Source organism: Sander lucioperca, chromosome 11 (genome assembly GCF_008315115.2).
Source record: "Sander lucioperca isolate FBNREF2018 chromosome 11, SLUC_FBN_1.2, whole genome shotgun sequence".
Classification (NCBI taxonomy): domain Eukaryota; kingdom Metazoa; phylum Chordata; class Actinopteri; order Perciformes; family Percidae; genus Sander; species Sander lucioperca.
Window position 1 is genome coordinate 34,636,857 of NC_050183.1, and position 14,823 is coordinate 34,651,679.

Sequence of the window (14,823 nt, forward strand, 5' to 3'; positions counted from 1 at the left end):
ATGCCCAAAAAAAAAAAATCTTAAAAAACAAAATAAGGTATGCCTACCAACACCTAAACTATACAATGTATTTGGTTTTGGTTTGTTTTAGCACTGCATGACCACAAATTAATGAAAATAACAATTTATGATTTTAGGGGCAGTTAAGTGTTGGAGCTATTCTTAGTTAGGCTAGGTGTTTCCCCTAACTCCAGTCTATGCTAAGCTAGGCTAATCACATCCTGGCTCAAGCTCTGTACATATCAGTCTTTTCACTTCACTCTCAGTATTTACCAACTATTCATTCATTCGAGGCCCTTACTGTATGCAAAAAAAACAACTTATTTGTGTCTATCAGAATACATTTTGATCCATATTTTGTAGCAATGTTTGCTTGGTTTCAAGTAATTAAATCACAAGTTGATTTTTGCTTTCCATAAAGAAAGAAGGAAAGAAATGTTTGACTCGGGGAGGTCATTTTCATTAGAGCTTCATCAACTACTGTGCTGTAATGTGACAAGAATGAATCAAAGATGAAATGTTTATCCTTTGATCTATACCATACACATTTATAATGAATCTCTGAGTTCAGAAATTAATTGGAGAACCAGAACTTTGACCCTAGAATGAGTAGTGCATAATTATCTGAGCCTTACACTTAGTCTGTGTGTGTGTGTGTGTGTGTGTGTGTGTGTGTGTGTGTGTGTGTGTGTGTGTGTGTTTACATGTGTGTTGTATTCCCCCCCCCCCCCTCCCCCCTCATGGTACAGCGTTTGGGAGACAGATGGAAGACAGTCTCAGCAAAGGGAATAATAAAGATCTGAAAGCGTTTTAGAAACAATTAAAATCTTTGATGGTTTAATCTGTTCACATCAATAGCAACAATCCCTCTGTTTGATTTTCTTTTGATGACACAGTATAAATCCGATTGAACCAACTGTTAGCAAACACTGAACCACAGAATGAGAAGTGCTATACAGTAGGTACGATACAGTCATGGGACATAATTCACCATGTTGTTCATCTGAAATGTAAATGAGTGTGTGCAAACAGGTAAAATCATCATTTGATAGAGAATATATGCAACAAACATTCTAATAAGTCCAGTTGTTTTCAGGTAAAAGCTGAAATTAATCGACATTAGCGAATAAGGATTGGAGGCCAAGGGTTTTTATTTGCCTTAATCTTTTGGTTAAATATTTGGCTCTGGGGATATCACCAAAGAATTTATAATATGTACAACATCAGAGGACAAAAGACTTTATAAAATTGCCTAAGAAGCATTATTCTGACCTCTTTCCTTGCAGTCTTTGTGCATGTTCATTAGACAGTTAATCACAGGAGGGAGTACTTCATAGGCGAGGGGATTAGTTGAGTCAGGGAGGCTTTTTGACATTCTGACAGTGCTCCACCGGGTCACTCCCGTCTCACTTTTCATCCTGAATCTCAGCTTCAGCTCTTCCCGAGATATTCTTGCAGTCTGTCATTCTGTAGGGAGCAAATTCATTTGCTTATCTTCAAATTAACAACAATTCAAAGGAAGATCAGCACTGCTTCGCATCAACGTGTTGATAGTCTATGCATGCCAGGTTGTTTTTTGTTGTTGTCATATTGCTGTTATCAAATTTTCTTTTTTTTCTTACAGTAAATATATTCCAACCAGTAAAACGTGTTTTCACAGCTATTGTTTTGAGAATTTACTTTTCATAAAAAATATCTTTTCCTTAATAATTTACACATTCTTTAGTTGAAGTCAAATCCCATTCCTGCCTGCTTGCGTCTAATGACCCCCGACTACTGAGATTTGCACTTACGCCTGCATGCGGTGTGTTTACATTTGTCTAAAAGCGGTGTAAATTGAATTCTGCTGTATGCTCCCAACAGTGACTACAAGTGTAAAGTGGCGTGTACAGAGTTGTACATACCACTCCTCTGGGGCCCAACCCTCCCTCATTGTTCCATCAAGGCTCAGGATGATGGCTCTGAGAGCGGGAGGAAAATAATCAATAACTCACATGGCATCCTGCATCCAGGAAGATTCTGCTGTAAATTAACTTGACAATGGGGATGAAAAAGGAGAGAAAGCTCCTCTGGATATCTGTTTGTCTGCTCTCTTTCTCAGATGCGGTGGGGAAAGAAGTACCAAACGGGGAGCAATTGAATGCAAAGTGCTCGTTTTCTCGCAGACTTTTCTGCAAGCACAGCCTACCCCCCGACCCCTTGAGGCGAGACCAGCAGAAACCCGCATCAGATCAGAAGGTGACATATCAAAAACCGTGTCACAAAAAAGGCAGTAATGGTTGCCAAAGATGTGGCAGCAGTTCTAGTTTTCTACTGGGCTCTTTTTTATTGCTCCCCTGTCTATTGGGGTTGTATGGTATCAGAGGGAAATGCTCTCTCAGGCCTGTCATGTAGAAGCGGGATTTGATCTTGATGGCTTCGTGACAGTTTGGGATGAGGGATAGCGGTTAGTGCTGAACAAGAGACTCGGAGCTGATCAATGGGACTTTTCAGACAGGCCTATGTGGAGAGAAGTTATGGAATGGTACCTCGGTGCTGCTCAAAAGCTTTCTCACTTGTTAATAATAATAACCACTCGTCTCTTTTTTCTTTTGTCTCCAAAAGCACAGGTTGGCAACATACACATACAGCTTTGGAAAGTGACCTGCTGCCCGCTCGCAGAGTTTTCAAGAAGCGATTAAGTAGAACAAGCAAATGTTACTGCTCTGGTGGAAGGTGAAAAATAGGACTGAATGATTCATCTTTTTAATATTAAAAATGTCAAATCGCAAGAGATGCCATTTTGATCACACAATTACATTTATAATGTCCAGACGAACTGTAAAAACCTTTAGTCAAAGTATAGTTGGTCAATTCCACCGGGTATAAAGACAATTGTTACGAGGCACATTTAGTCAGCTGTAGCTAGTTCAGATTCATTCTGTGAGCTAGACAAACTACAAAATGAGTGTAGTGTTTTTTTAATCCATCAGCTGATGAAAATCGTTATGCACAGAAACCGCAATATTAGGCAAAATGGAGTTTGTGGGTGCATTCTATTTGTAGTGGTGTGTGCAGTAAGCTTTGCATCCTGTCGGTTCTTGAACGCACCTCAACTAGATCAAATTAGCTCCACCCAGGCCAAACCCCCTCATTAGCTGAGCTTATATAAAGCACCTGTATCATCATGGCTGCCTCTTGGCTTTGTCTCTGGCTGTTGGTTGCCACATGGGACCATCTCTGTGACTTTTAGGTATGTAATTGTGTTAAGTCTGTTTTATGCTTTCAAGGTGTTTTTAAATACTTAGTTGTATATTTTGCAGCAGTCTGCTACCTGCCTGACTGTTGGGCCTGGAAGGGATTCCAAGCTCCCCTGCCTGGAGTGGTGTGATGAACTCTCCCTTAGCCTACTGAGTACATATGAGTGAAGGTATGAGTAACTTAAAGCATGGGAGTCTGGTATGATTACTACCTGAGCTAAATGTTCACACACTGCTTTTAAACTTGTCATTAATGTAATCTTCTGTCTGAATTGTAGGTTGTCAGCTGCTGTTTTGCCTTAGTTTAGTTGTTTCTTGTATTTTAATCATTTTAGTACATCTTTGTTAGTACCCCAGGACACTCCCTGTTTGATTTGTTTGTATTTTAGGTTATCAACTGGTTTATTGTTTTCTTGATTTTGTTAAATTGTTATTTTGCTTTCCAGTGGAGCTAGTAGCCAGCGTGTGGTGGAGGCTAGGCATGTTAGTGTGGTTCCCTTCAGATTGTAGTGATGACAGCACGGTGACACGATTTGTGGTGACACGATTTGCACTGAACCGGTTTGCAGTGATTCGATTGCAGTGGGCACATGCGGTGGGTAAGTTGGTGCACCCCTGGAACACATCCTTAGTAGACTGTCTCTCCACAGCTGGCCTCTGCCCACTTCCCCCCCCCCTTTGATAATTTAATCCATAACTGGGAGTGTATCTGTTTTAAAAGAATTCATGTGATTGCTAAATATATATATTGTAATAAAACCTTTTCTACATTTTCTATGGCAATTTGAGTCAAACATCCTCATTTCTAACCATCCTCTTTACAGGCACTTCCAGTCATAAATCATCCATTAATAAATTAATATTTCTTTTGTAACCACGTCTCTGTCTTACTTCAGTTAGTGAACCTGTGTAGCCTTTTGTACAACTGGGGAGCTTGTTGAAATGGAAATAAACATTTCTTGGGGTGGAAGTCCCCAGGTGGCGTTGTTGGTTAGTTAGACCCGGGTGGCGACTCCTCCCCTAGCGCCACCTGCCTTGCCACATATTGAAAGTAAAAACCTTTTAGCAACTTAATTAATTATGTGGGTACAATGGGTATCCTTTGTTTTGCAATCAGTACCATCTTTGATTCCAAGCTGTTCTGCAATCACTTGCCACAATCTATCTTTAAATTCAGCATCTACAGTACATATTCTTTACTCGTATATTCTTCGTGCTGGGAGACATTAATCAGCTTATCAGATATCGTTTTGGATGATGACGTTTGCAAGTACAGTGGCTCTGAGTGGTCAAACAACTCTCTAAAGGCTTTTGACAGATGTGAAAACGCAGAAAATCAAAACTGTTCTAAAAAACCTAAATGGCGGACGAAGGTTTCAGAGTCGGTGTGTAAATGTAATTGATACAACATGAAGTCGTATTTATTTTTAAAATGTGCGACAATTTCGCACAAAATACGGACTTGGTTTGCAAAGCCTTTAACATGTAGCCTTTAACAGCGGTTTGTCATTATCACCACAAGTAGACAACTACGCAATTGTTTTTCATGGTAACTAGCCTATATACTGTAACTCTGTCCAGGGACTAGCATTTTGGCGAGCTCTGGCACATTTACACAAATGTATATTAATGTGCTTTGTCCCTGTTGAATAAGTAGTTAGTAGAATTAGCTAACGAGTAATGTTAATCTTACTAAATGCTAAAAGGTAGTTTTTTTTTTTTCTATAAAAGAAATTAGTCAAGTTCATGTGTAAGTTCACTCCAACGGACTGGTAAAATAAGAACTTGCAGCAGCCTACGTCAACATCAAGTGAATGCATCATTTCATGTTGTACATGATGTACACATCAAAATGTTTGCTACAAATTTATTTTGATTCATGCTCTATATACTGTACCACCAGTACAGACCTGAATGTTATTTATAGAAATGAATTGCAATATTGGTCAGAACTACTGTAGATATTTTCTCAATCATTCAGCACAACCAACACCAAGTGACATTTTTATTATCCTCGCTTTGCCAGACCTTCCTCTACAGCGCTGTGGAGGAGGGTCTGGCTAGTCCACACAGCATTCCAGGATGGGAGAAAAACATTCTCTGGTTTCTTGGCATTTCTTTAAACCAATCACAATCATGGCCTAAGCACCGGACAGAGCCATGGCGCATTCTGCAAAATAGCCTCGGGAAGAAACTTGTTTTGGTAGAACGTGTGTACGTTCAAAGTTGTTTTAGTCGTGCAACAGAAAACTCAGATTGGACAGATAGTCTAGCTAGCTGTCTGGATTTACCCTGCAGAGATCTGAGGGTGCAGTTAGCCATAGCCCTCAAAAATCGACCAGAGGTTAAAATTCCAACACAAAGAAAGCAGCTGAAAAGAGTGACATCCGGCTGAATTTCCGAGGGCACTCTAGCAATCCCGGAAGTGGAACAAAGTAGACTACATTTTTATAGTCTTTTTAAAGTGAGAGAAGAGCTTCTTTGAATTATAGTGAGGTTAGTTTTCCACACAGGCTTGCTCTATGTCTAAAATATGAGGGCGACTTAAAGGTTCCTCCTACTTGTTCAAAGAGAATCAAAGAGCTGCATACAGGGCCACAGATGAATGAAAGAATGAAGGTACCCAACTACTGTGCCATGATGGCAGGTCCCAGAGGTGCATTGTCACCAAAAGAGGAAACACGTTAAGGATAAAATGCCTGCAAACCATGTGAAATCAAAGACGAAGACATACAGCAAGGCACCTTTTACCATTTAGAGGCAGCTGTAGAGGAAGTGCAGCTTTCATTATGGATGTAATGGAGAGCCGGCCAAGGTCAGAAAGCAATCATCATTCTGACACCTCGCCCAGCAAGCAGCGCTGCTCCTCAGGGCACCGCCAGCGCTAGAGGAGCTGTCTTACACATAACAACAACAGACGATACAGGCCAAAGGCAATGTCACAGGCCACCCCTCCATCGATAACAGTGCAAAGGACCTGTAAGAGAGCTTTCTCATAGCAGAAAATAGGGCCTGTCAGCGTGCAAAATTCTAGGGCTTGATGTCAGAAAGCGTAGTCCAGCAAGTGATCTTGGGTGTGGACATGTGTTGACTTGACATATGTCTAAACTGACTGGAGAAGCACTGCGTCAAGAATAGCCACCTCTATTATAGGCGCTAACCGAAGCTCAGCATATGGCAGGGCCCATGGTGGCGTAAAGTAGAGACAGGAGGCAGAAGAGCGTGAGGCTCGGCCCAGGCATGAGCTGCCTTCCCCGTAGAGGAGCCCTGTAATTAGCAAGGCTAATGAAGAATAGGGCTGAGACTAATGTCCCTGCTGACCTCGTAGCCCTTTTGGCAGGGTGAAAGGGGGGAATTCAACAGAGCAGAACATGATACTATGCTATAGCCATTAACCCTGACCCAGCACTCCCGTCCGGCTTACATCTGGTGCAGGACTGGACCGGTACCAAATCTCAGTGGGCAGCAAGACTGAATACCCGAGTCCACAGGTAATGAATTGTCTGATAGGCCCTATTATCTCTCATCTATTCCGACTTACTAACTGTAAATTCAACCTTTAGGAGACAGTGCGTTATTAGCAGGGTTGTGCTTCTCATACCGCTGCCGGTGACTTAAAAATGTGATTCAAAAGTGCATCTGAAGCATTTTCAAGAGTCCTCGTTTTAAGTCTGCACACTGTAGATATTCCATCATTATAGAAACTGTTGTCTGTTTTGCACAGCATGGTTCCTCACATTGTGATTACATAGCGGAGGAAGACACCTGTCACATGGAGCTGTTACTAGCTGTCAAAGCTTCCTACAGATTGGTTGCTGCTCATATGAATGCGTGGAAAAAATGACACACTTTATGTTAAAGTGTGTAATTTTTGTGTTTGTGTATGCCCAAATTCCAATTTCAGAAACAAAACGCTACATAAGGAGGCAAAAATAATTACAGACTCTGGAAAATGATTCAGAATTTTTATTTGGAGCTACATGGTGAGTCATTTCCATTCCAAGTCGGAGTTTTTGGGTGAAGCTGTTTTGTTGCTGTGTGGTGCTGGAGATGAGAAGAAAAATGATTGACCTGCAGTATAAATCAGCATTAAATTAGTCGTGGTGACACATTTGAACACTAACAGAGCAACATGACTGTCACCAGTCACCATTATAAACAGCAGCCCCACTGATGTGTGTCAAGCTTTACATGTGAAAGAAGGAAAATACACATCAAACAATGCAAAATAATGGACATCCCAGTAGACAGTAGCATAGACCGCAGATGGTTATTACCACAATTCATGTAACAATCTGTCAAAAAAGTTAAATTATATTTAAATTATAAAAACTATTGTAATATTTCAGTTATCTCATGAAAAGACTTCTTAAATCACGCTAGCATCCAGACCATAGACAAGAAGTGGACATAGTCACTATGACATTACCCATTGGTTTGTTGACGTTTTGAAGCCTTGAGTTTGGCATTTTGGCCGTCGCCATCTTTGTTTTTAGGAGCCAGAAGTGACCATATTTGGACGAGAGGGGTGAGCTGGGGATGAACGCTAAGTTATCATTATCAGCTAACGCTAGCGGTAGTGAGCTTTCTTGGTTAGCAAGGTGCATCCGTAATTCATTTTGGCTAGCGAAAAACAGGCCGAAAAGCTGATTTTAGTGATCCACTGACTTTTCATGTAAAACCCTCAAGGGGGTAAAACTATTAATTTATCAAATACTAAATACCTGAAACACTAAAGACTTTCCTATCAACCTGAGCTGTACTTTGTGTTTAGTTATAATTAACAAATGTTAGCATACTGACACCATAGACTGTAAAAATAATGGATGTAGCATCAGTGACGTCACCCTTTGGTTTTGCGGACTGCCGTTTTGAAGACGGGAGTTTACATTTTGGCCGTTGCCATCTTGGTATGTTGGAGCCAGAAGTGACCATATTTGGACAAGAGGGCTGCGGAAGATGACGTGGCTAAGCCAGTGTTGTGTATGGTTTCAATGGTGCTGCGCTAAGCTAAAGAAGGATAGTCGCCAATTTTCAACCTGCGATCACAATGTTCCAGTTAACTTAAATGAAGTAAAAACATACAGTGAGAGGGTGAAAGTTTTAAGACAAAAACATGGACAACACCCAAAGACATGTTCACATCTATTTTAATGTACACAGAGCCATGGAAGCCTCTGTCCTGATTGACAGGTCCGCATGTAGCCACATCCCTAAAGCATCCCCTGCTTTATCGTCTATTTTAAAATAAATGGGATCATAATTAACTAAATGAACATTATGCTGTATTGAAGAAGACTTGAAACTAACAATTGAGACCATAAACTCATTATGAAAATGTTTATTGAGGTAATAAGAGAAAAAGGGTCATTTTCCCATAGACTTCTATTCAATGGGACTTCTTTTTGCAACCTGTGGAGTCGCCCCCTGCTGGAAATTAAAAAGAATGCTGGCACTTCTGCATTGGCTTTACCTTTCAGCTGCCACTTGGCTGACACGCTAAACTAAGATGGTGAACTTGGTTTATATCTGTTATTATAACCCTGTTAGCATTGTCATTGTGAGCATGTTAGCATGCTGATTTAGTTAGCATTGTCTCTATCAGAAGAGTAAGGCACTACAGATTATTTTAGAAATGAAGAATTTACAAAGATGTGATAAAAATATTATTTTCGAGTGCCATCTTATGATCTTGATGAAATAGCCAAAGCTGTTCCACATACTGTATATCACATCTACACTAGTCTTCCACACAGTGGTATTGTGTGAAAGAAAAAATATTGGCAGGATAACCAAATAAAAAACAGAAATATGTACTGTGCTGTATGTGAAAAAAAAGAATAGAAAAACACACTGTAGCTTGTATCTGTCTGTTTGATTAGACCAAGTTGAGGAAAAGGACAGATAAATATTGTATAAATGAATTTATTGTGTAATGTGAGCAATCAAATTAATTAAGGGGTCCACAGCTGTTGGGAGGCGAATAAGGCCATTAATTTTTCAGTGCTACCACTTCTCCCTAAGATTTTACAATAAATATTTCTGGAGGTCTTGGATGAATTTTTCATGGCTGAGAGGGGGAGATGAAAGGCGAATGAGGGATCCAGGGGACGGGAGCTCTCTGCTACTGACACACCACAGAGAGGTGCATCGGCTCCAATCTTTATCAATGAAAACCCAACCGGCACTATTGCTTTAATTACCCTGCTTTGTCAAGCATTCCTCTATCAATAAAGAAAGGCTGGGCTGTGTGGTCGGCTAAAGGAGGGGGAGGAAGAGGAGGAGGAGGAGGAGAGGGGATGATATCATGAGTTCCACTTGTTTTCATGTCCTCCCACTTTAAGAGTGATCTAACCATGATTGAACTGAGAACAAGTCTAGACCACCTCGCCATGCCACTGCAATACAACTGCAATCTGCATTTTTTGTTTGGGAGCTCAGAGAGAGAGCAGCCATATCAATCCCAATCTGATGGTGTCAGATACAGCAGCAGCACCTTTAATTCAAGGCTGTATCATTTATTTATTTATGATATCCTTGTAGGACCCAAATCAATGAAACATCAAACTGCTATCCATACTGTATACTATATACTGTATATCGTGAAAATGTGATAAATACCATTGATTTGCATTCTATCTAAGCATGGACTGGATGAATAAATCAAAATTGTGTACAACTTGTATGTTTCCCCTGATTTGGTATGCAGGGAGGATCCTGAGGTAACTAATTCAGGAGAGGCATCTGTTGGGTGAGCATCAGCAATGTTCCACCTGGAATAGCATCCATAAACAGCATCTCTTCACTGGAGGTTCTATGTATTTATGTAAAGGATGTGATTTTAGCACCACTTATACCAGGTTCTAAATAACAACTAAAATCTTGAACATCTGTATGTGAAAGCGATGGGATGTCTTGTTAGGTGAGGAGAGCAATCAGGTGTGACATGAACATATTTGCATAGACTGTGTGGTCAAAAATATGTGGAAACCTCAGTATTTTTCTGTGGGGCTTTTTTTCATGGTTTGTGCTTGGCCCCTTAGTGCCAGTTAATGGAAATCTTAAAAATCAGCAGCGACGTGTATGCAACCTTGTGGTATTAAAAAGGCAGTGCGCTTGCGTACACAGCGCTCGATTCAATGCACCCCGGTTTCAGTTTAAATAAGCATGTTGCTATGTTTTGTCGGGGCTGAACGTTCCTTAACTGAAAACATCTGTGTGGGTGTTTGGAGCCTTTAAACCTGGATTAATTCATTTCTGTGACCACATGGGGGCTGCAGAAACAAGCTATATGCACAACATTGACTGTCATACAGTTGAAATGGCTAATGTGTTAGCAAACAATAGGCTATGTACACATCCAACATAAATACATAAACAATAAAAGAATGGACAAAGCTTCGCCATAGACTTCCACAGAGACCAGTGAAGTCAATTAGAAGCACTTTTCCAGTGATGGCTGAGCGTTGCTGCGCAGCCTCAAACTGAGCTTGACGACGTAGATGTGACGTGAGCAACCTGTCTGAAAGTTGTCTTCTGGTAGCTGTGCCAAGATAAATCTCAATCATTCCAAATCTTGCAGAGACAGAGTGTAGGTATATGTAAGGAGATAACATAGGCACAGGCTAATTATTGCTAACTAAAATGCTAGTTAACATTAGTAATTAAACTTAAACAGCTAATGTAAGTCGAAACTGCCTGCGAGCTTCTCCTGACTATACGGTAATTTGTCTACTATGCGACAGAAAGTCACGTGGTTATGACACAATCGTTAGCCTATTTTTACAAAAACGCCTAGTTCCGGGAAATCTGGTCACCCTATGCTAACTATTAAGTAGCTGCATGCTAACGCGACATAGCTGTAATCTTGGCGGCCAATGCTGCTCATATCTCCCCGAATTCCGGTCACTTTACTGCTGGGACATGTCCGGTTGTGTAATATTTGGTTTAGAAGCCTTTATTGGTGATTTTTCACGGTACAAAGTCCTGCTATATACTCTGTTGCAGTAACTCCAGCTTCAACTAGCTAGTGAAACAAAACTGGAGAGCACCAGAGATTCCAGGAAACACGCTGGCCAATCAGAGCAGACTGGGCTTTTTTGGGAGGAGGGATTAAAGAGACAGGCACTCCTACAGAGCGTCTCATACAGATGCAGCAGCCATGGGCAGTATGAGAAAAATAAAGTGGGTTTTTTTGTATAGACATGTTTCAGTACAAACACAAAATGCAAGTTTTATTCTGAAAAAGCTATATAATAGTTGCCCTTTAACATGGTTATCTGTGTTCTACTAGCCATGTTGTTTTGCAATCTATTAATAGAAAGCAAAGCAGGCTTACTAGCAGACAGCTGCACTCAGCACTTAGGAGGAGCGATTGTTTAATTCTGTTATATTCTCACCAATCAATGCGTTCACTTCAAAGCGATGGGAAACGCTTGCATCCAAAGTAGATTGATCACTTCTAATACAAGTCATTAACATACAAGTTGTTAACAAGTGAGGCCTCTGTACTGTATCTAGGAATCAAGAGAGTCATCGATAAAGCCAATTTGAGACTTTTAATGTCTTAAAACCTTGAGTACACACTCCTCCACTCCAGAACGGGATCAACCACTGTTAAACCGTTTTCTTTCTTTCTTTCTCTGTTTTTCTGTTTATCTCTCTCACTCTGTCCTTCGTTCACTCACTCAACCTTAGCCACTTAGCTTGAAGCCTGTACTACGCCGTGAGACCACTGGTATACTTTACTGATGATAAATTTATAAGCCAAACGGAGGGGAAAGTATTAAACAACCTTGTGAATAGCCGGGGTTCGCTTAAACCGAGGCAGTGTATCCTTTTCATCAACAAAAATAACTCTTCAAAGGCACTTAAAAGCATGCTTAGAAAGTAAAAGGCCACTTTAGCAGACGAGGCCAGTGTTGGGAGGGGTGAAAAACAGAAACAATCCAACCTCTGATGGCCCCCACCCCCTTCCCTCCCTACAATCCCCAACCTCTGGTCACACCACTACCAACACAGCACACATACCACCCGTTAAAAAAAGCTAAATCAAGGCTTTGAAAAGCATACAGTGTCTTTAATAATTCAAGCATTGGTGGGTTTGAATAGCCTCTTTAGCGTAGAAATATACAGTCTCCTGATATAAGATCAGTCCCTCAGGGGGCTCACTCAACATCTTAACTGCAGTATGGTCTGTTTAAGATGCAACTACCTGTCTTATTATATTAAGTAGAGAAATGGAATGTACACAGGACTGTATGGGGTGTACCAGCAGTTTCAAAAATATATATTTTTTAATAGGTGTACATTTAAAAAACAACAACCTCTGAACTGGTATAACACCCTGCAAATCCATGAATCAAGTGCAAAGTTTTGCAGTAAAGCAATTATTGCAGTTGACTAGCATCTTTACTGGGATTGTGGACTAACACAGGATTGTAAATATTTAATTATCTTTGCACCCAATCCACATTCATATTTCATCAGGTTTCTTGCAGTTTATTCTCAAAGCAAAGTGTTGGACTGCATAATTATTTCAGTTTAGCATTTTTTTCCCAACCTATTACTTTCATAAATACAGGAATTTGAGTTATAGCTCCTCAGAGGGCTAATTTAAGAAAAACGTGCATTAATTAATACAACCTAGATAGAAAGGAAGAAATCCCTAAGTAAGTAAGCTGTTGGCAGATATCAAGGATGATTTTCGCCTTCAAAGGAAATGGGGATGGATTTGAGAGGATGCGGCGGTTTAATCAATACTGTTGACTCTAGAGGTTGGCAGGTGCGGTTGGTGCGTACCTCTCAGTAGAAGCATTTCCATCATTCAGGAAGAAAACCTCAATGCGGCCAAACTGGAAATCTACTCCCAACTTTCCAAGGCTCCTAGTTGTGGAAGTGTTTAATCGTAGCTAATATTCTGATTTTGCTATAAAAAGTAAAAACCCTGTTAAAATATTCATCTGGGCATTTCTTTGTCTTTACTTCAGTGTACAGTACAGAACAGTAAGCGACTTCAAACATTTTGTTGTATGCTTCCATTTGTCCGTATGTCTATTCTCACATCAGATGTGCGGAATAATGAAATAAATATCGAACTCTTAAATATTTTAGTGCATTCTAGGAGTAAAGTGGAAGTGTTTTTCTGACAGAGCTTGCCCCCTCTCCCCTCCTCCACCCCCCTCTGTCTCTCTTCACAAATGCATTGTGTGCACTGGCCGGCCCAATCCATCACTCGGCGTCTGGCGGGAGAAAAAGCACTTTCCCAGGGTGGGTGTTTTTTAGTTCTGCCAGCGCTGCTGTTTCAGTGGGCACCCGTGAGACCTCGCTGATGGACACTCTGGTCATCACTGGCAGGGAGCTTTGGGACTCTTTTCAACCTCCCATCCCCTCCCTCTCACTGCCCCCCCCCCACCCTCCCTCCCCTCCTATCTGCACCTCACCTCGTGTTTTCATCAGCGCCTTCCTTTGTCCCAGCAGTGTTGTGCACTCCTTTTTGACAATGATGACTACTGTACGTGCCTGAATTCTCCCTTGCAAAGTGGCTTGGCCTTCAGAGACCAGCCACACTCCGTTCAAGGTCTCGGGCCTCTCCGGGTGTTTGGAGACATGAGCATACGATTACAGCGTGAAAACTTGTACCGGCAGGGGAAGATAATTATATTTTAGATTATAATTGTGCTAGTTTTTAATAGGGATAGACCAATTATCGATCAGTTTTTTGGCAGATCGCAGATTATCTGTATTGGTGTTTTATTTACCTGATAACCCAACCCGTTCTCATTCCGAACTCGTAAAATAAGGACGTTTGGACAGTGGCTGTCAGTGTCTGATGCGACGAAAAAGACGTCTTTCAGCGTGTTTGTGTAACGCACTGGGGAGAGCAGCAGTTAGATATGATTTAGCGAGTAGTATGTAAGGGCGAATTTCCGCGCAAGGAGGTGGATGGGTCAAACACAGGACTTTCACCCAGGAGAGCGGGTTCGCGTCCCGCTTGTCACGCTTGCTATAGTCGCTTTTTTCGTTCCTCCCGCGTGTCACAGAACCATACGCCCACCCACGACCCTTTCCTAAACCCAACCGTCCTGTTCTTCCCGCGTGTCACCGAACCGTAAGCCCACCCACGACCTTTTCCTTAACATAACTGCGCCAAAAGGGACGGCAATAGTCCCAACCAAGCGCTTTTACTTAAAGCGCTAAAGGAGACTTTTAGCGCCAATAAGAACGACAAAGGCACCTGACCAAGCGTCCATATTTTACGAGATGAGTGTGAGAACGTGTTGGATAACCGATAAAGTTAATTCATTAAAAAGTGTGCTACTTTGGCTCCACTACAGCTCTGTGTCTGCCCCTCTGCTTTGGTTTCACTCACCACTGAGTCTGACATAATGTCCCACCCACAACACTATCTGACTATCTTTTACTGTGTATTATGTTGAATGTTTCTAATTTATTAAATAATTGCTTAAAGCATCAAAACTAAGTTTTGTGTTGGATTTTGTAACATTCCAAAATCTTAATTTTGATTTAAAGACTTTCTTTTTATTACTGTATATGCATAATGGTTCCAAATATCGGTTATCGG